We start from the raw sequence: 19,613 nt of genomic DNA, 5'->3' as shown, positions 1-19,613 counted from the left end.
TATGTTCCTTGAACATACGGAAACTGCCTCATTAATTTGTTCTTATGACCTTAAATATACACCATGCTGTCTTTCTAAGATTCTTAGGTTTGTGATGAGAGTGCATGATTTTAATGTTTGATTATTATTTATCTCACTATGGAAGGAAAACGGTTTGTTCCTTATTCAAAGAAGTCCTAGCATCAGTTGCCAAATAAATTTTGCAACAGAGGAACTCTTGAAGTCACACGATGGCACTGCATTTTTCCCACCAAGCCACCTTCTATCCCTTGGGGGAGGGTACACTGAGGTTAGGCTGCAGGCGGGTCCCTCTGAAGTTTCTCAGTTAGGATAAGAGTGTGCCTAGAGGACTTTGAAGCCTGCTTTTACTTCTATCCCAGATCCACCAAGAAGCCCTCCTTCCCCCAGTTCTGTCCCTTTTTCTTTTCTGCCAGAGGAAGACTTCATTCCTTAACTTTATACCTTTCCATTCTTCTGTACCTACTGTTTCAATAAGTGTATCCATTATCCAGTTCAGTTTTATTTTTTGCACTTTGTTGTTATTTTCATTAATAATTAATGGTTTCTTAACGTAGCCTTCCTGAAAGGACAATCATCATGCATCCTGTATTATTTCCATCCTAGTTCATAGCTTTTCTGGTGAGAATTTTGGCATGCACTCTTGGCTAATACATGCATGACTATTTCAATAGGAGTGACAAATGCTCTTTGATTCTTACTTCAGGTTGTCACTATTATGAGAATTAATAAAAGGGAAACCACACTGATGGCAGGCTGGACATGTTATGAGAGTCTGGTAGATACCACTCAATGTCAATTACAGGAAGTTTTGTCAGTTACAGACTACTAAAAGAAAAATCAATAAGAAAGAATCACCAATTAAAGCCCCAACAGGGAAGGATATACATAGCATTTCCTACAAGAAATCAACCACCTCTGCAACTCATCTAATGAGAAACCATTATCACTCTGAACTCTTGCTTTTCTCCGGTGGACTTTTATTCAGAACAACCCCTCTTAAGTTCTTCCTTTTCCATGAAATAAACATTGCTCCTTGTTTTTTGGTCTTAGTTATGGTTTTGCTGTAACTTGCTCGTCCAGGATTTCAATTCCCTTTTATTCCCAAATAAACCCATTTTGCTGATAAAATTTCTGGCAATCTTATTTTTTAAGGTTATTGGTTTCTGTAGTAGAAGGGCCCTTATCAAGGAAAACCTTGAGTAGATGATTTTAATTTTAAATAATATAAGTAAGATACTTAACATTTTTTTATAAAGACTTTTATTTATTTATTTGACAGAGATCACAAGTAGGCAGAGAGGCAGGCAGAGAGAGAGCGGGGAAGCAGGCTCCCCTTGTGCAGAGGGCCAGATGTGGGGCTCAATCCCAGGACCCTGAGATCATGACTTGAGCCGAAGGCAGAGGCTTAACCCACTGAGCCACCCATGTGCCCGATACTTAACATTTTTAAAATGAATATTGCACATCCAATCTGAGAAAAATAGATGACAGCTCATTAAGTGGATGGACATAGACCTGAATTTAAATTCTGGTGCTAGCAAATAACTTACCCTCTCTGGTCCTACTTTTCCTATAAAATGAGGGAAGATTTATAAAAGTCTTACCACTAGGATTATTTGTTTATTTTGTCACATGCTGTATAGATATTTGGTGAGCAATATTTGATATTTGATACGAGAGAATCAGATTTTAGATCATGCTGTGACTCATAGTCCTCCCCCTTTTTCATCAAGTGTTCTATGAACTTTGTTCCTTTAACAGGTATCTTAAAATTTGAGTTGTGGAATCATATGCTGTTTTTGCTTATTGATTTTCTGTTATAAAGAAACACCCCAAAATGGCTTTCTCATATAATTCTTCCTTTACTTTCTCTTTTCTTTTTTCTTTATACTTTTAAATATTTAAACAGAGCTTTGTCCTTGCAAAAATAGACTTCTCTGGGGCCCTGGGTGGCTCAGTCAGTTCACCATCTGCATTTGACCCAGGACTTGATCCTGGGCTCCTGGGATCAAGCCCCAGGTGTCTGGCTCCCTGCTTGGTGGGGAGTCTGCGCATCCCTATCCCTCGGCCCCACACTTCCTCGTGCTCTCTCTCTCTCTCAAAACTAAAATCTTAAAAAAAAAAAAAAAAAAGGATAGACTTCCCCTCCTCCCAAAAACAGAAAAGAGAAAAAAGTAGTAGACAGAAATAGGATTGTAGTCATTTAATTGAATTATTGGGTGGGAAGAGCATATCCACATTTTTTCTTCTACCCTGCCCTTTGGCATCTTGGTTCCTGCCATTTAGGATAATGTTTCTCAAACCTGTGTGTCTATGCTTCTTCTAGAGGGAAAAAAAAGTTAGTGGACTCTAATATAGATTCAATTATTTATTATTATTATTATTATGGTAATTAAATATATATAAGCATGAAACTAATTCTTGTGTGTAGCTTACAATCTTAAAAGCAAATCAGTTTATGAATTAAATACAAATAATACTGTGAAACCAATAAAAAAACTTGTCAACTACATTCAGTTAATCTAATGGATGATGATGTTACTGAAAGGAAATTTCCTCTCATATAAAGGCTGTCGATAATATATTGTGTATTGATTATTCATTTTCTTTTTGCTATTCGCAGTTGGAACTATAGTTCTTCAAAACTGCTTGCCCAGATGATGGCCTCTGTATCACAAATTATGTATTTATTGGTCATATTGCCTCTGTTCCTGAGGCAGTAGTTCCTGGCACTAGTGTTCCATGACACAAATAAGAAGAGTGCCTATTTGAGTAATAGAGGTTGGTTGTTCCTAGGTTTAGATGTAGATTATACAGTTAATTAAGAATTTAGGACAGGGGCACCTGGGTGGCTCAGTGAGTTAAAGCCTCTGCCTTTGGCTCAGTCATGATCTCAGGGTCCTGGGATTGAACCTCCATTGGGCTCTCTGCTCAGCAGGGAGCCTGCTTCCTGCTCTCTGCCTGCCTCTCCGCCTACTTGTGATCTGTCAAATAAGTAAATGAAATCTTAAAAAAAAAAGAATTTAGGACATTAGCAAGAGGGAAGCATATAATTACTTGTGTCTACTGCCTTCAGTGTTCCCAGTTATTAGTTTGAAGTACTATGGTACACTTGTGATCTGGGGTTTATAGTAAAGCAAAACCCGAGATGCAAAGGCTACATTGAGATATTGTAAAAAGGGTGAAGGATCCCTGCCTTCCATTTGCTGTGTTTCTCAAACTCACCTTAGCCTGGGTTCACTTGTTTTTTCACTTTAAGCCATTCTCTCTGTGTATGTTCTGGACCCACTCTATTACTGGAGTTTTTAGTTGCACAGGGAAGGAGTTAAATAAAAGGAAAAAGCTAATTTTAAGAAGTTTGAGACTTTCTGTAGTTACTGTGCTATTTATTTGGTCATCGTTCAGCTTTTTAGGGAAAATTGCTATTGTTTTCGGCCATTTTTGTATTTAAATTTGCACCTAGGTTTTATTTAGTTTAAATGGAACCCATTGCAGAGTCTTGTTTACCCTGCAAGAGCTCCTTCATGGCTGCTTATCCCACTAAGGCTGTTTTGCATGTGCAGCTGGGCAGTCTAATCAAAGGTATGGAATATGTCATTACTTCAACCACTCATTTGGTTCTTAAATTGTTGGAATTAGAGTTAAATGAGCAAAAGTAGCCGTATCTTTCAAATGAGCTGTAATTAATTTTAGGAACTGATAGATCAGGAATATAGTGCTTTAACGTTCTGCTTCAGAGATGTTGCAAGTAAAAGCAGTTACACTTGCGTTAATTGAAATGACAGCCTTGGCACTTAACGAAGTGGAAGTAATTTGGGCTGGCTGAGTACTTCATTTACTTCTGATTCTCAACGTGAGCTCAATGGGTACCCTTTTACACTGTCTTTATTTTCGTTGGATTTCCTTTTTCAGCAGTTAGTAATTGAGGGGCTGTCCTGTTAGAGGCCAGGGAATGAGTTAGTGGGAGAACGGGTTAGCAAGAACCACCTTTTACACTGCTATCTTTGACAGTTATGATCAAGGTACTCTGAGAGTGAAGAAAACTCAGGTAACTGCTAAAGTTATGTCACTGAAAAGCTGCTTTAACAAACTTCCTTTGAATTACTAACTTAGTGTACAGTGTTCATTGTGTTGATGATATGTAAGCATGATTCAAATCATAAAAAAAATACAGCTAACATTCAGTATTACTTTGATGTGAGTGCAGTTTTATTTAAGTAATGTATACCTAGAGAATGGCAAATCTTTTATTTAGATTTATAAAGAGAAATATTAGTTTAGAAATTTCATATCATTAAGCCACATTTGGTAAATATGCAACAGTGGAATGTTTAATATGGACAGATAAGGAAGGGTGAAGGAAAGGGGATTTATTTTGTGTTGAATCTTTTTCATGAAAACTCTTTTTTTAAAATTTTTTATTTTATTTTATTTTTGTTTATTATTTATTTTCAGCGTAACAGTATTCATTGTTTTTGCACCACACCCAGTGCTCCATGCAGTACGTGCCCTCCCTATTACCCACCACCTGGTTCCTCAACCTCCCACCCCTCCACCCCTTCAAAACCCTCTGTTTGTTTTTCAGAGTCCATAGTCTCTCATGGTTCATCTCCCCTTCCAGTTTCCCTCAACTCCCTTCTCCTCTCCATCTCCCCATGTCCTCCATGTTATTTGTTATGCTCCACAAATAAGTGAGACCATATGATACTTGACTCTCTCTGCTTGACTTATTTCGCTTAGCATAATCTCTTCCAGTCCCGTCCCTGTTGCTACAAAAGTTGGGTATTCATCCTTTCTGATGGAGGCATAATACTCCATCGTGTATATGGACCACATCTTCCTTACCCATTCGTCCGTTGAAGGGCATCTTGGTTCTTTCCACAGTTTGGCGACCGTGGCCATTGCTGCTATAAACGTTGGGGTACAGATGGCTCTTCTTTTCACTACATCTGTATCTTTGGGGTAAATACCCAGCAGTGCAATTGCAGGGTCATAGGGAAGCTCTATTTTTAATTTCTTGAGGAATCTCCACACTATTCTCCAAAGTGGCTGCACCAACTTGCACCAACAGTGTAAGAGGATTCCCCTTTCTCCACAACCTCTCCAACACACGTTGTTTCCTGTCTTGCTAATTTTGGCCATTCCAACTGGTGTCAGGTGGTATCTCAATGTGATGAAAACTCTTGCCAGAACTGTGATTACTGCCTCTTCTGGCCCTAGACATCCCAGCTGTCTAGAGTGTAATTTCCGCTCATTTCAGCCTTCTAGGTGGATGCCAGCCCCTCTGTAGCTCCACCTGCCACCCACCAGTTTCAGCTGGCAGCTCTGCCAGCCTTCCCTTTTCCTCCACCATGCTAAACCTCTGCCCAGCGTCTAATAATCTTTATAGTGTATTCGCAGTGGATCTGGCCTCATCAACCAAGGACTTGCTACCTGCTTCTTGTTGAGTTTCATCCTGAAAATTAAAACCATTTGCCAAGCACCTGGCCGATTAGTGTGTGGACTCTGTGCTTCATCTTTTGTAACTGCATTCATCTGAGTTGTAATGACTGGGTTTTGTAGAAGTGTAGAAATTCACATAATATTTGCTAATCTTAATGACTCTTGAAAGCAAAGGAAAAGGGGCCAAATGATAATAGGACAGTCATTACAAATATTACAAATGTAATTATATTAACAGTTTTGTCTTTGACTAGGTGAACTTAAATTTTGGCCTGGATATTTCTGGTAATGTGGATCCTTCTCTATAAGATTACTTCTAACTGGGATGTTTGTTTAATCAGAATATGTCGTAGTTCATATCCGCAGTTTTCTGATTTTATTACCAAGAATCCAATTATAACACAGAAGAAAGTGTTCTGGCAACTTCCATCACTTTTTGAGGACTGTGTCTTGCTTCAGGAAAAGTGAATTGTGTACATCACTCTGTGAGGACTGTGACTTGCTTCAGGAAAAGTGAATTGTGGAATAGTAAGGTAACTTATAGTAGCTGATAATCTGCCAGTTTTTTTCAGTCTTTTCCCTTTCTTTCAAAGGTGTGCAAAGCATAAAAGAAGAAAAACAAATACTAAGCTTCCTACAATTTTTAATTTGAGAGTAATTCTTTTAATTGCAATTTTTCATGGAACCTGGTGGGAAAAGGCTAAAATAAGATGAATGAAATCTTTGTACATTATTTTATATTAATTGTAAGAGACTTTTTTAGTTCCAGTTTTTAGATTCTGTGATAGAAGTCTCCATTCCTAATGACATTTTAAAAATGCCCAAACATGATTTTTTTTTTTTTTTTTTGGTATGTTGTTGGTTTATCTGATTTGGGTGAATATTAGGAACGATGGGTAATGTTTTGTTTTGTGAAGAATAGAGAAGCATCCTGTATTCGTTCTCAATGTCAGATGGTATGGAAAAAAAAATGGAAAAAATGCTGCATATAAATAACCTTGCTACATTATAGTATTCTTCCTGTACCTTGGCTTTACTCTGGGAAAAACTGGGTAGACACCCTTTGCCCTTTCATTTGGAAGTGAGTCATATTTCTTGGTAGTGGAATTTCTATATTTCCTTACACAAATCTAAAAAGCATACTGCCTGACACTTTACGAAAGGGATGCTAAATAGTATTCCCTCATGTGTAAACATATATTGGAGCTTATCCAGATGAAAGACCCAGCTTCAGTTTTCTCTTTAGTACACAGTAAAAGTGGTGATTTAATTTAGAAAACTGGTATGTGTTTATGTGTGGAGGAGAGTGATAAGCTGCTAATAGAAATGAGTATTCAGTATGTGTCTTACCCCTTTCCAAATGGAAGTCTAGTAAATTGATTTTACTTTGCTTTGTGAGAATTTTTTCTTCTTCATTTATTTAATTTCTTTATTCCTCACAATGTCTGAATGAAAGATGTGGCCCCAAAATGGGGATAGTGGAGGGGGGTGGTGGGTGGTGGTGGTTGTGAGAGAGGTAAACAAGGAGAAATAAATTAAAATTGAGAAAAGAATTAAATATTATGGTTTTGAAACTTTTGTCAGGCTTTGTGTATCTTATATGAAAAAGTTACTGTGTGACACTAGAGAATCAAAAGAATAAGAGACTAGCCTTCCAACTGTTGTAAAAGCTGGTTGTGGAAAATTTGAGGGAGATGGTTCCCATTAAAAACTGCCAACAAAAGAGATAATAGAGGGTGACTTTTTTAGGGGTGCACTCTTTGGGGAAGAGGTGGGAAAACTGCGCACTCGTGAAAAAATGATGTCAACATAGGAAGGACTTTTAAAGACATGTGTTGACTGCTTGGCAATCCTGGTTTTCCTTAGGTGACCCTTTCTAACCTTAATTATTACTTTCTCTGGATCCCAGCCCCACCATTACACCTTTTTTCTTAGGATGTGATGTTGCTAAATTCCTCTTCCTTTTTTCATTTTATTTCCTCCGTCCTTCTCTTAAATGTTGATGGTACACAAAGATTCCTTCTTAGCCCTTTGACTGTTTGCTTTCCTTGTGTGATAACATGTCCTCCTGGGCTCCAGCCCTAACCTCATTTTCCTGAGCTCTAGATTTCATTATTACCAGCATATTACTACCTAGATGTGCTTCAGGCACCTCAAACTCTGTGTCAGAACCAAGTTCTTCCTTGTTCTCCACCTTGTTCTCATTTCTCTCGTTATAGCCTCTTCCACCTGCTCATCTCAAAAAGGAATATCTGAATCCTTCCCAACTCTTCCTGTTTCCGTCCCTGGTTTTTAAACTCCAGTTTTTCACTCTACCCAGGTTAGAAAATTTGGTTAGTCCTGTAATTCTGTGCTCCCAGATATCCTAAATTAGATTTTTTTCAGCCAGTGTTTATGAAATAACATTTCTTTCTTAGCTTAAAACAACAGACATTTATTCTCTCCTAGTCTGGAGGCCAGAGGTCCAAAATCAAGGTGTCAGTAGGACCATGCTCTCTGAAGGCTCTAGGAGAGGATTTTTCCTTGCCTCCTCTTCTGGCTTTGGCTTCTGGTGTTGCCAACACAAGATGTTCATTAGATTTTAATGTGTCACTCCAATTCAGGGCTCTGCATTCACGTGGTGTACACTCTGTGTCTCTATTATATTTTACTAATTCTTTCCAATGTGAACTTCTAGGTGGCAAGGATATCTGTATTCTCTTCAGATCTGACCACATTGTGGATGCTCAGTGATTTTTCAACATCAGCAAGTCTACTAGGCTTCACTGTAACTGCTCAGACCTGGGCATACTGATTTTCAGGACTGAGTAGTCCAGGGGGCAGCAGACAACAACAGGTGTTAGAACTTTATTCTAGTCGGTGCTGCTACTAACTAATGGCATTGGTACAAGCCACTTGTCTCAGAACCTATTTTTTTAAGGAATAATGTTTGCTCTCTATTTCTTACAGGATTTTCTTTGAGGGGGGCCGAGGGGCGCAGGAAAATAGAGAGAAACTTAAGCAGGCTCTACACCTAGTGTGGAGCCCAGCATGGGGCTTGACATCATAAGTCTGCGATCATGACCTGAGCTGAAATTAAGAGTCAGACTCTTAACCAACTGAGCCACCAGGTGCCCCAATTTCTTGTAAGATTTTTGTGTAGGCCATGGAAAGGAGGCATAATATAAAAATGTAACATTATTTTCATTTGCTTTCGGCGGGATCATTGTGATCCTAATAACTTCAATTTTTTTCCAAGACTACATTTAACATGTTCTTGTCAACATTTATCATATTCTGTAGGAATAAGATTTTAAAAGTGGAAATGCTTTAATTGAATATTAAAGGATGGGCTTGTTTATCTCCCCAATTAAATCTATTTGGAGGGAAATGATTGTAAGATGTGGTATGGTTTTGTTTTAGCTTTTTTCTTTTCTTTTTAAAAAATATTTATTTATTTTTAACAATTTTATTTATTTGACAGAGAGAGAGAGAGTACGCTTAACCAATTGAGCCACCCAGGTGCCCCTAGCTTTTTTCTTTTAAACAAATATTTACTATGATCTGGAAACCAAGAAAGCATTAGGTTGGCATTTAGGGATTATGAATGGGCAGTATAGATGTTGAGACTTTATGGGCATCTCTGCTGGTGCTTTATTTCTGGTGACTCAGGTCAGTGGTCTATAAAAGTTATTTAAATGACAGCCACAACTTGTACTTCTCTAAATGAAATAGATAGCTGGGCAATTTCACAAAATAAAACAGGCACATGAGAGATCTTTTTTCTTCACATTGGGTTCAGTATGGAAGGCAGATAGAGGCTTAGAAAAACACTTCCTAGGTGTCTCTTATGCTGCACAGATGTTTTGTAAATGTAATTACACTTGAGGTGAGATCATCCTAGAGGTTACTGGTGAGAAAAGAAAATGATGAGATTGGTAGGGCATTGCTGGAGGGTTTTGAGGGCAAGGAATTATGGTAAAAAAATATTTCATTAAGAATTGAAGAGGAAGCTTCAGCTGGCTGAGTAAGAAAATTGAGTTGAGCCTGTTAGCTAGTTGATTAAGGAAAGGTGATATTATTGAATTGGTGTACCAGGAGAGGGTATTTGGATGGTACCACAAGGACGAAACAGATCATTTAAAACAACAACAACAACAAAAGATGTTTCTTAAGGGATCTCTGGGTTTAAAGGGACTTCTGCCCTGAAGTTGGGGGAGATAGGGAGCAGTGAATAGGAAGTCTAGAGTTTGGGAACAGCTTGCAAAGTGTAGCAGAGCTGGAAAAAGCCACATCAGGGATTAAAGAAAGAAAATACAGATTCTTAATAATCCTGAACAAGGGATAGCAGCAAGTGAGTGAGAATGACAGCCTCTATGTTTGCTAGGTTTAAACTCTGTTGGGTGCATGTCCTTTTCTTCCCATTATGGATGTTCTACAGATATTCACAGCTGGCTGAGTATGTTTTATAACATCCACTGATGAGAGCAGATGAACGAAGATGAAACAAGGATGCAGAACCAGGGGGTCAGTTGCAAGATATTCTTCCTGCTTTAAGTCCTAAGATTATGTCTTAGACTTCCTTATTTTCTTTTCTGTGACTGTGCTCTGTACATCTGTCACAACATATGTTAACTGAAGATAATCCCAATTTATGCAAATAATCTGAACATTAAATCTGGCTAAAAGAAACAGGGTTTTTTCTTGAGTTTCCTTTAGCATTACTATTCACACACGTGCAGTGCTAATAATGCTTAATCTTTAATATTGGAATATTTTATTTATTTATTTTTTAAAAGATTTTATTTATTTATTTGACAGACAGAGATCACAAGTAGGCAGAGAGGCAGGCAGAGAGAGAGGAGGAAACAGGCTCCCCGCAGAGCAGAGAGCCTGATGCGGGGCTCGATCCCAGAACCCTGGGATCATGACCTGAGCCAAAGGCAGAGGCTTTTAACCCACTGAGCCACCCAGGCACCCCATTATTGGAATATTTTAATATAAAGTATGTTCTTTGAAGATTTAACACTAATAGCAGTCAATCTGGTATAGTAGAAAGAGCCTAGGCTTGCTTTATTTATTTATGTATTTATTTATTTATTTTTTAGATTTCTCAGTCTTAACTTTATTTTTATTTAGATTTAATTTTATTTTTTCAGTGTTCCAAGATTCATTGTTTATGGACCACACCCAGTGCTCCATGCAATACATGCCCTCCTTAATACCCACCACCAGCTCACATATCCCCCCCACCCCCTCTAAAACCCTCAGTTTGTTTCTCAGAGTCCACAGTTTTTCATGCTTCGTCTCCCCTTCTGATGAGCCTAGGCTTTAGAATCGAGCAATGCTTTTCAATCCTAGCTCAGACACTTAGTAGCTGTGTGGCTGTGAGCAAGTTACTTGGCTTCCTTTGTGGTTTTCCTTGTCTGTAATATGGGAGTAATATTTATTTAATATGCATATTTTCAGGGTTAAATAAGATAACATACAAAGTGTTGAGCACAGAGTATTAAATACTAATTTTCTTATCTATCTCATTCATCACTAATGTTGAGACTAGGTAGTAAAATTAGACCATTGTTACAAACAACCACCATGACCATATTTTATTTAAGAAAGGATCTGCGGTAGCTTTCCCAAGCAAAATCTTTACATTACCTGGACAAATGCACCATATATATATGCATAGAACACTATATTTAATGTTATAAGACCTCTAGACCATGTGTCATTGCTTGTTATGAATATGGCTCATAGGGAGAGTAAGCCATTGTTTTGGTGGAGTAGCTTAGCTATCTTCTTAAGGATGTTTTCATATCTGAGATTTTATGATCTTGTAACAAAATGACATTCATCACTTTTTATTTTGATTTTTTGATTATTTGCCTGTTTTTCTCCCTAGAATGTTAGCTTCATAAGAGCTGCCGCCAAATCTTTGGGATTCTGGATCTGGACACATTAACATTTTTCATCAATCCATTAACTTTTAGGAAGTTGTGTCAAACCAATGTTTGGAATTGTATAAATTCAAAAGTTGTTACTACCCACTTAATGTTGGAACCAATTCTGAAACTTTATATATGAAGACAAATATCTTAGTGAAAAGCCCTTAGCATGTTATATAGATTTTACTAGAATGAGATTGATTAGAACACGTTTATTCAAGGAATTGATATTCAGCAGTGACAATATTTAGTACCTCAAATACAAGAGACATTGCTAAGAAAGTGGAATTTTACAAAGGACTTATGTTGTGTCTGTTTGTAACAAAGTATTGTATATACTATTTTTGAGGTGCCATTTCAGAGTGTTGATTTTAATTGTGTAGGAATACCTTCTTAAAAAATACCATTTATTATTGAGTTACATATTTATTATATATCATTATTCATTATTGAGGTATAGTTGATTGCCATAAAGTTCATCCTTTCAAAAGTGTATAATTCAGTGTTTTTTCATGTGCTTACTGAATTGTGCGACCATCATCACTTAATATCATCGTTTAATAATTATATTAAACATTTCTTTTCTGCTTTATTGAGGTATAATTGACAAGTAAAGTTGTGAGATATTTAAAATATGTATCATGGTGATTTGATATCTGTATACATTGTGAATGGATTTCTGCCAGCTAGTTTATTAGCACATCCATCCGTCACCTCACATGTTTATCCTTTTTTAAGTGAGAACATTTGAGTTTGACTCCCTTAGCAAATTTCAATTAAATATTATGGTATTACTGACCAGAGTCACTATGTTTTAAGTTAGATCTTTGTGCCTAATTCATCTTATAGCTGAAAGTTTGTATCCTTATCAGCCTCTCCCTGTTTATCCTAATTGTCAGACCCTGGAAGCTACTAATCTTTTCTTTCTCTGACTGATTCCTCATATAAGTGATATCATACAGTATTTGTCCTTATCTTTCTGGCTTATTATATATAGCAAAATGCTCTCATAGTCCTTCCAGGTTGTTATAAATGGCAAGATTTTCTTCTTTCTCAGAGCTGAATAAAGCTGAATAATACTCTATTGTATATATGCACTACATCTTTTTTATTCATTCGTCTTTTGGTAGACACTTAGCTTGTTTCCTGTTTTGGCTATTGTGAATAATATTGCAGTGGACATTCTAGTACAGGTATCTCTTCAATATTCTGTTTTTATTTTCTTTGAATATATACCCAGAGATGGGATTGCTGGATTGTATGGTAGTTCTATATTTAATTTTTTGAGGAACCTCCATACTGTTTTCCATAGTGGCTTAACTAATTTATATTCCTGCCAACAGTGCAGAAGGGGTCCATTTTCTCCATATCCTTGCCAACACTTATCTCTTGTCTTTTTGATGATAGTCATTTTAATAGGTGTGAGATGATACCTCATTGTGGTTTTGATTTGCATTTCCCTGATGATGGGTGATTTTGAGCACCCTTTCAGTGTCTGTGGCCATCTGTATGTCTTTGGGAAAATGTCTGTTCAGGTCCTCCACCCATTTTTTAATCAGATTGTTTGTTTGCTATTAAATTATATGAATTGTTTATATGTTTTGGAATCACTATCTAATTTTAGTATAGTTTCATTGCCCCAAAAGAAATCCCATACCCTATTTTCTCTCTTCTCCAGCTCCTGGCAACTGTTACTAATACACTTAGTTTATTTATTTATTTTTTTTAATTTTACTTATTCATTTGACAGACAGAGATCACAAGTAGGCAGAGAGACAGGCAGAGAGAGAGGAGGAAGCAGGCTCCCTGTGAGCAGAGAGCCCGACGCAGGGCTCGATCCCAGGACCCCAAGACCACGACCCGAGCCGAAGTCAGAGGCCTCAACCCACTGAGCCACCCAGGCGCTCCTACACTTTATTTCTATAGCTTTGCCTGTTCTGAACCTTTATTGTATAAATAGAATGATGCAGTCTGTGGCTTCTTGTAAATGACTACTTTTGCTTAGCATGTTTTCAGGGTTCATCCATATTTTAGTATTTACTGGTATTTTATTCCTTTTTACTGCCAAATACTCAATTGTATGGATATACCACACATTTTGTTTATCTGTTTATTCATTGAAGGGTATTTTGGTATTTCGTATTAATATTATTTCTATTATGAATAATGCTATAAACATTCATGTGCCTGTCTTATGTGGACATATATTTTCGTTCTCCTGGATATATCCCTAGGCATGGAGTTTTGGGGTGATAGAATAACTCTGTTGGAACTCACCTTTATAAATAGAAATTTAGTAGGTCTGTAGGCATTTACATTACATTCTTTATGGTAGGAATTTGAAAGCTAAATGTGTATGTATGTATGTATATATGTATGTATTTATTTATTTATTTTTAAGGTTCTGTTTATTTATTTGACAGAGTGAGAGAGGAAGCACAAGCAGGGGGAGTGGGCGAGGGAGAAGCAGGCTTCCTGCCCAGCAGAGAGCCCAATGCAGGGCTTGGTCCCAGAGTCCTGCGATCAGGACCTGAGCCAAAGGCAGATGCTTGGGCAGATGCTTAACAACTGAGCCACCCAGGCTCCCCGAAAGCTAAATGTGTACTTACAGCAAAGTTAAAACTTCCCCAAACAAATTCAGATATGGCTTTTATATTTGTTGGGGAAAACAGAACCATTTGGTGGATATTTAAGGAGGAAACATTTCTGTGTTCTTTTAATTTTCATTATACATGGATAAGTATTTAAAAATCTCATAATGTAAATAAAGAACAATAGCAATTTTTACATATGTACAAAGAGTGCCAAGACGAGTGGAGAGGAGAAAACAAGGAGTCATAAGCCAGGAGAGATGTGAAGAAGAAAGAAAGAATGGAACATTGACTTACATATTTCTTCAGCATATATATTAGCACTAGATATATGTCAGTTATCATTCTAGGCCTTGAAGTACAGAGCAGAGGTCCAGCTTTTCTGGGTTTGCATTTACTGAGGGCATGCTGTTGATATTGTGTATGTGTGTGTAACTGCTTGGTGCTAAGACCTAATAGTTACCATGTATATGTTTTATTTCCTCAGATAGCCTTTCTCTGTTACACAGGTTAACTTGTGCATATCTCCATTATAGCGGTCAACACAGCATAGGGATCTCATATGAGAATGTGAATATCCATTCTTTTTTTTTTTTAATTCGTTTATTTGTTTATTTACAGCATAACAGTGTTCATTGTTTTGTCCATTCTTAATTGAGTCTAGATCAGGAAACATTTCAGGATCACCTATTGCACTTCAAGCACTGTACTAGATACTCTGTGTGTGTGTGTGTATGTGCGTGTGCACACATACACACTAAGTGGCCTAGTATGTGTATGTGTGCATGTGCACATACACACACATACACACACATACACAGTAAGTGGCCTAGTAAGTCACTCTTTCTTGAACTTGGGTTTCCTCATTTTTAGAGTGGGGATAATAATAACACCTACTTTTTTTTTTTTTTTGTCCTTTTAATTTTTTTTTTTTTAATTTCTTTATTTTCAGCATAACAGTGTTCATTGTTTTTGCACCACACCCAGTGCTCCATGCAGTACGTGCCCTCCCTATTACCCACCACCTGGTTCCTCAACCTCCCACCTCCCCCCCCCCCCCCCCCCCCGCCCCTTCAAAACCCTCTGGTTGTTTTTCAGAGTCCATAGTCTCTCATGGTTCATCTCCCCTTCCAGTTTTCCTCAACTCCCTCCATCTCCCCATGTCCACCGTGTTCTTTGTTATGCTCCACAAATAAGTGAGACCATATGATACTTGACTCTCTCTGCTTGACTTATTTCGCTCAGCATAATCTCTTCCAGTCCCGTCCATGTTGCTACAAAAGTTGGGTATTCATCCTTTCTGATGGAGGCATAATACTCCATCGTGTATATGGACCACATCTTCCTTATCCATTTGTCTGTTGAAGGGCATCTTGGTTCTTTCCACAGTTTGGCGACCGTGGCCATTACTGCAATAAACATTGGGGTACAGATGGCTCTTCTTTTCACTACATCTGTATCTTCAGGATAAATACCCAGCAGTGCAATTGCAGGGTCATAGGGAAGCTCTATTCTTAATTTCTTCAGGAATCTCCACACTGTTCTCCAAAGTGGCTGCACCAACTTGCATTCCCACCAACAGTGTAAGAGGGTTCCCCTTTCTTCACATCCTCTCCAGCACTTGTTGTTTCCTGTCTTGCTAATTTTGGCCATTCTAACTGGTGTCAGGTGGTATCTCAATGTAGTTTTAATTTGAATCTCCCTGATGGCTAGTGATGATGAACATTTTTTCATGTGTCTGATAGCCATTTGTATGTCTTTGTTGGAGAAGTGTCTGTTCATATCTTCTGCCCATTTTTTGATATGATTATCTGTTTTGTGTGTGTTGAGTTTGAGGAGTTCTTTATAGATCCTGGATATCAACCTTTTGTCTGTACTGTCATTTGCAAATATCTTCTCCCATTCCGTGGGTTGCCTCTTTAACACCTACTTTTTCATGAGGGTTTTACAGTTCTTGTAGCCGTGCCTGGCATATTACTTGGTATGCAGAAATCAGTAAATGGTTGCTATTATAATCACAGTGTATTTTTTTTTCCACAATGTATATTTTTAACAGATAAAATGAAGTAACCTTAATATTAAAAATATTTAAAATGGGAAACATTCTCTGTGCCTTTCATGATGATTAACTTGATTTTATTTTTATTTAACCTTGCATGTCTACATGAATACACTTAAAAAAATACAATCATAACATATATACCGTTTTATATATAAATTTATACCATCTTTCAAATATTTTTCTTGCTTCATTTTTTTTTTTACTGTTAGCATATTTATGACCAAAAGTGCTCAGATTGGTGATATTTATGGGTAAGTAACTTAAAGCAGTCTGCATTTGAAATGTAAGTAAAACCAGAGTGGGTTACATTTTGAATAAAGAAACATCTGCAGTTTGCTACAGTTCACCAAAAGGAAATTGGATCATGTATCAACTATGTGATCCTGTTAAGACTTTCATCTTTTAAAGAAACTTCCCTGCCTGCCTAAAATCTGCATTCATCTGTTACTCTGAAATGAAGCCTGTGGTATATATGTTGTTACACAGAATTTGGTGAACCTCAACATACTTTGCAGCTGCTGCATCTGCTAGAATTTAACTGGAAATCAGAAACAACTATTTTTGAGACTTCTTCAGGCTCCTGCATTTTAGATTTCTCCTTTTTCGTAATGTGGGCCGTTTGTCCTTGCATGTTTCTTTTGAGGTTCCCAATTATTAGTCCTTCGGAATTACAAATCACTTAATCTTTTATTAACAGTATTTTTTAAAGGTGTTACTTACTAAATTAGTGGATACTATAGTCATTGGTTTTCTGGGCTGTTGAATTTTTGACCCTACCATTCCTTACTTCCTGAAGCTTCTCCCTGGGCTTTTGTGGAGCCGTATCTAGTATCTATTCATGCCTTTCATCAGCTTTCCTACTTTTTTTCCTTAGCCTTCCAATGTTCCTTCATTTCTTCATTCCTCTTGAATGTGGGTTTTCATATTGTCTAACGAGAGCCTTTTCTCAATAGATATAAGTTGGTGATGAATATTTATCCATAACCAAATGGTTAGTATCTGTAAGATAAATGGGGGAAGAAGATGGTTAGGATGTCATTACATAAGTGTACACTAGACAGAGGACAGTTGAGTAACCAAAGGATAAATAAAGCTGTTAACATTTACCAGGAGTTAGAGAAATGCAAATGAATATAGAGTGAAGTATTTATTCTTTTATCTATTAACTTAGCTAAAAAGATTTTTAAAAATGCCTTTTGCTAATTTGGGTATACCAAGACTCTTACCTTCTGCTGCTGATAGAATTGTAAATAGGTAATAATTGTCAAGGACCTTAATGGTTTTATACTCAACTAATACAATGACCCAAATTATGGTACTTTTTCTGTAGCAGGTAATATTGATTTCCTACCCAGCCTCTGTGCCCTTTCATTCTTTCTATAACAAGGTGGAGTTTGTTCAGCAAGATAAACCTCTCCCCAGGTCAGGGGTAAATCCTGATTAGTTGAGTTACTCATTATAACCCATTTTTCCTTGCTAGGGATGGAAGGCATTTCTCAACTTTTAAATAACCAACAGCACCCCTGTAAGTTTATTGTGGTACTGCATGCAGTTTGGAAATTGGTCCTGACCTATGTAAATGATTAAAATTTACTTATAATAGAAAATAATTAGAAATGACTCAACTAGTTTAGTAGATTTTTACAGTGACTACTCATCTAGTCAATTACACATAAGTCTTTCAATATAAATCCAAGTTACAGCAAAGCAAGATACACAGATGTATACATGCTTTTGTCATTATATGAGGAGAAAATATGCCTGTGAAAAAACTTAGTAAAATCTACCAAAAAGAAGTGCTGTGTGTAAATGCACTAGGGTGGTGATATTAGAGAAATCCCTGCCTCCGCCCACCCCCAATCCTCTAGTGGGGTAAAGGAAATTAATGAGAATCTAGAGGGAGGAGTTAGAGTGTTGGTCCTTCTAGTTGCCCTCCTGACAGAGCTTTGGGAGCTGTGATTACAGATGTGTTCATTGTTTCCAGTGTGGGGTGTCAAGAATGGGGTGGGAGGCCGTAAGCTCTCAAGTTCCAGCCAATTACTGAGAGTTGGTGAGGTACAAGCTCAAATAAATACATTCTTTCTAATCTACTCTTAACTACACTTCCTTCTAATCCATTATAACAATTCCCTAAAAATGATTTGATAGAGATTTTGTTAACATGTAGCCTTCAATCTTTTCCCTACTTACTTTTCCACTTCCCAATTTCTGGCTGTTTAATTTGCTGCCTCTTTTATCCAGCCATCTTTGAACACTTTCTCTTTTCATTCTTTTAGAAGTGGCATATCGAGGCTGTCATAAAATATACATATCCAGGTTTGGACTGTTTTGTTCGTTTATGATAAGCACATGTTTTCATGGACAAATTAATTGTACCTGGTATTTTGTTAAAATAAAATTTGTATTAATAACCATAAGCATTCTCCTGGATGACAGATTCAGGTTTTAAGGATGTTGAGAATATATTTCTGGTGAGGGTTTCAGAATAGAACCTATGGTGAGTTTGATTTCTTTTGTAATTTTTGTAAGCTATTAGATGCAAATGAATGTCCTGTGAAAATAGGATCTTACTGTCTTTCAGGTAACAGATTTTGAGGCAGATAAGTGAGGGTTAAAAGGAGAAGGATTGAGACTCAGAGATCATGAAAAGAAAGTTACTGTCTGGTAAGACTGAGCAGCAGTTAAACCAACTTGGACATGGATTCTGATCATTGAGTGAGGCCTTATCACTCTTTGAGGCTGTTTCCTTTACTTTAAATTGGGGATCACCATCTTTGCCACACTTATTTGTTATGATAATGAAGTTCTTTCATTTATCAGATCAAGCTGGGCACATTCTAAAGTGGAATAACTTTCCACTTTCCAAAAAATGATAGTATGATTTCTCATTAAATTCTGCTAAAAAATACTTGAAAATTGTAAAGCATTTAGTTGATAGAAATTTGGTATAATAAAGCACAAGTTTTTTTTTTTTTTTTTAAAGATTTTATTTATTTATTTGACAGAGAGAGAGATCACAAGCAGGCAGAGAGGCAAGTAGAGAGACAGGAGGAAGCAGGCTCCCTGCTGAGCAGAGAGCCCCATGCAGGGGCTCGATCCCAGGACCCTGAGATCATGACCCGAGCCGAAGGCAGAGGCCCAACCCGCTGAGCCACCTAGTTTTTTTTTTGGCTACACTTTAGGGATTTCTTTAGGGAATCTGTAAAAATATGTTTCTTTGGAAGTATTACTCTAAGTGGTCTGCTGTATTCATTGTCTTTCCATGCCAAGCTTAAATGAGAGCAAATTTGTTGTGTTTTGTTTATTTTGGTAACCCATGGGTTTGTATTTTTAACATGGCTTGAATTTTATTTATTAGTCATCCTTTCTAACCAACTTATTATGTTACAATTGTCTTATCTATTCTTTTTTTAATGAAAAAGAAAGCGTAATTTAAGGGAAGAATTTTGGCTAGTGGGCTCTGTCTGGCCACTTTGCACAGATACGGTTTTGTAATACGGGATCAGTATCCTGTGTTTTCTGTTATTTAAATCATGAGTAACCATAGTGGGCAGAGTGATACAAGGATTTCTG

At 37.2% G+C, this 19,613-nt stretch overlaps 1 protein-coding gene across 4 annotated transcripts in view; it reads left to right on the top strand.

Moving 5' to 3' along the window:
- ARHGAP42 (Rho GTPase activating protein 42) overlaps positions 1-19,613 on the top strand; it is a 314,994-nt gene that overhangs the window by 2,594 nt on the left and 292,787 nt on the right. Inside the window, exon 1 of one of the 4 annotated variants that reach the window (XM_046017392.1) lies at positions 18,068-18,090. The exons of the other annotated variants lie outside the window; for them this stretch is intronic. The gene's annotated coding sequence lies outside the window, so the exon portion shown is untranslated. Of the gene's footprint in view, positions 1-18,067; positions 18,091-19,613 lie in introns of those variants that run through there. 4 annotated transcript variants of the gene reach the window in all.

This window comes from Meles meles, chromosome 8 (assembly GCF_922984935.1).
Source record: "Meles meles chromosome 8, mMelMel3.1 paternal haplotype, whole genome shotgun sequence".
NCBI lineage: Eukaryota > Metazoa > Chordata > Mammalia > Carnivora > Mustelidae > Meles > Meles meles.
This window is presented reverse-complemented; position numbering and strand designations above follow the sequence as displayed.